We start from the raw sequence: 2,757 nt of genomic DNA, 5'->3' as shown, positions 1-2,757 counted from the left end.
TCCTCTGTTCATCAAGTTGACTTCTATCCGGTGTTTTGTTTGTGTTTTGTTTTTGTTTTGTTTTGTTTTGTTTTGACTTTCACTGACCTCTATTAAATGAAGGACTCCAGGGGCAAGCAGAAGGGGTCAAGAGTAACAGCAGGAGCAAATATAAAAGTATAAAATGTAAAGTGTAGCACTGGGGAATGTGTGCAGGATTGAACCATGCCCACAGAGACCTAGGGGGCACAAGGCTGAGAACTAGCCATAGCCCATCCTCTAAGAGAATCTAAGCCTGAGGAGCATGTGCAGGGCTCTTGACTGGGGGTGGAAGTGGCTTGAATGGGGCCCAACCTTGGGCCTTGAAGTAGGAGACGAGTTGTGTGGGTACTTCTGCAAGCACAGTCTGTGCCAGTGACTCCCAATGGGGGAATTCTGGAAGTGGTGGTAGGACACAAACTGCCCTATGTCACAGGCAGCTGCCACTCCAGAGCATGCATGCAAGGGTCCACCATCAGCATCCAGCTGCTCCATGGCCTCGAAGTCAGCACCACCCACACCTACGATGATCACTGACATGGGCAGGTGAGAGGCATGCACCACAGCCTCACATGTGGCCTCCACATCTGTCACAGCACCATTAGTCAGCAGCAACAGCACGAAGTATTGCAAGGCAGTCCTCTGATATGCAGCCTGGGTTGCCAACCTAGCCAATGGTTGATGATGGCTACAAAGTTGGTGGTGCTATAGAGGTGAACTTGGGGCAGGGCTTGGTGGTAAGCATCCACAATGCCCTGGAAGCCTGTGCAGTAGGGGTTACTGCAGTCAAAGTTCAAGGGAAATTCATGGGATACCTGTTAATCAGGGGGTACCTGGGCCCCAAATCCAAATGCTGGGATAGCTTGTCTGAATCATAGTCCTGAATTATGCTGCCCACACTCCACAGTGCTGTCAGGTACTCATTGACCCCTGCTGGGCTCAGGTAGTACAGGGAGTTGGAGGAGGAAGGATCTCCATTGGAGCCCGTGAAGTCAATGTCTACAGTGAAGTTAATTTGACAGCCTCGCATCACGTAGTCCAGGAACGAATACTGTGTTTCTACCTGGCAAATCTTGACACAAACAGTCACAGTGTTCTTGCAGATTTTCTTTTTCTGCTTTTTCTCAGGGTGGATCCAGTCAAACTCAGTGGGGACTGCTTGCAGCTGGGCCAAGCTAGTGTAGAAGGTACCAATAAGATCATGTGAACCATCACTGTCATAATCTGAGCATTGCACCTGGATGGGTGTGCTGGGATCTCCCCCACAGAAATGCTGAAGGGGAACAGAGAAGTGTTTCCATGTAGGATTCAAGTTGTTCTTGATTACCTCAGATCTGTATGCCAGGTGCCGTTTCCCATCACCCTGATGGAAGAACTCCAAGAATGGATCCAATTTCTCCAGGAAGTCCTTATCTAGGTTTTTGGCCTCCACCTCCATGGTCACTATACGACTATCCTTCATCTTCTGAGTGGATACCTCTTCTAGGGAACACTCAGCCCCTCCTAGGAAGTCATTCCCCAGCTCATTATGTCTATGTCATAAATACCAAATCGGAGCTTCTGGATTGTTTCAAAGTGGTACTCAAGCTGCAGTCTTGGAGAACTTGGGGCTTGAACAGTTCCATACTCGCTCAGTTGGCCAAGCTCAGTCCAGCTTCCCTTTCCCACATCCTGTAAAAGGATGCAAAATGGGTCAGACTTGGAGCCAATGTCCTTGTCAATGAGGTGGTCACAGGAAATGGATAGCTGAATCAAGGTCACGCAGTGGGCCATCTCCTTCGCTACGTCACAAAATGGCCACCAGCCTTGTTTGTGTTTTTTTAAAATTGCATCAACCTCTGCAGTTGTAGCTGCTTCTTTTTTTTTTCCCTTATTCACTTTTGGGAGACAAAACTTACTCTTTCTAACTAGCGAGTTGGCCTTCATATCTGCGAGAGAGGACCAGGTAAGCTGAATTTCATGGATTGTGGCCATGAAAAGTTAAGTTCTGACTCTTAGTTCATGAAAAATGTTCTATGTTTGGTAATAATATAGTTCTGTTGCACCTTTTTTTTTTTTTTTAAAGCTTTTATTTATTTATTTGACAGACAGAGATCACAAGTAGGCAGAGGCACGCGGTAGGGGGGACGGGCGGGAAGCAGACTCCCAGCCCAACTCGGGGCTCCATCCCAGGACCCTGGGATCATGACCTGAGCCAAAGGCAGATACTTTTAACCCACTGAGCCACTCAGGTGCTCCCTGTCACACCTTTGCTAAAGGTCATCAATATTTTTGAATTCTTGGTGATTTGTGATGGTGGAAAATTACACGTTTTGAATAAATCTTGAAAATCTAGCTATTGAGTCACAGATTTTTTAAAAAAGATTTTATTTATTCATTTGTCAGAGAGAGAATGCACAAGCAGAGGGAGCAGCAGGTAGAGGGAGGAGCAGACACCCTGCTGAATAAGAAGCCTGATGTGGGACTGGATCCCAGGACCCCAGGATCATGACCTGAGCTGAAGGCAGATGCTTAACTGACTGAGCCACCTAGGTGTCCCAAGTCATAGGTTTTTGAATCAATAATTTAATAAAAGCCTGAGTGTTTGAGTTAGTTGCTATAATTAAACTCTGCTGATTAGAGGGAAAAATTATTACTCACTGAGGGGTGATTACTTTTTGGCTTTAGGAGAAAAGAGCTTGTGGTCTTAATGCACTTTTGATCAAATTTGTCTCCTTTTTAGGAACAAGCATGTTTGAC

At 46.3% G+C, this 2,757-nt stretch overlaps 1 pseudogene; it reads right to left on the bottom strand.

The window, feature by feature from the left end:
* Positions 1 to 268: 268 nt before the first annotated feature.
* Positions 269 to 1,791, bottom strand: LOC132015645 (copine-1-like; annotated as a pseudogene).
* Between the last annotated feature and the right edge of the window lie 966 nt (positions 1,792 to 2,757).

This window comes from Mustela nigripes, chromosome 1 (assembly GCF_022355385.1).
Source record: "Mustela nigripes isolate SB6536 chromosome 1, MUSNIG.SB6536, whole genome shotgun sequence".
Taxonomy (NCBI): Eukaryota; Metazoa; Chordata; class Mammalia; order Carnivora; family Mustelidae; genus Mustela; species Mustela nigripes.
The sequence above is the reverse complement of the archived record's forward strand: the minus strand, read 5'-3'. Positions and strand labels throughout refer to the sequence as shown.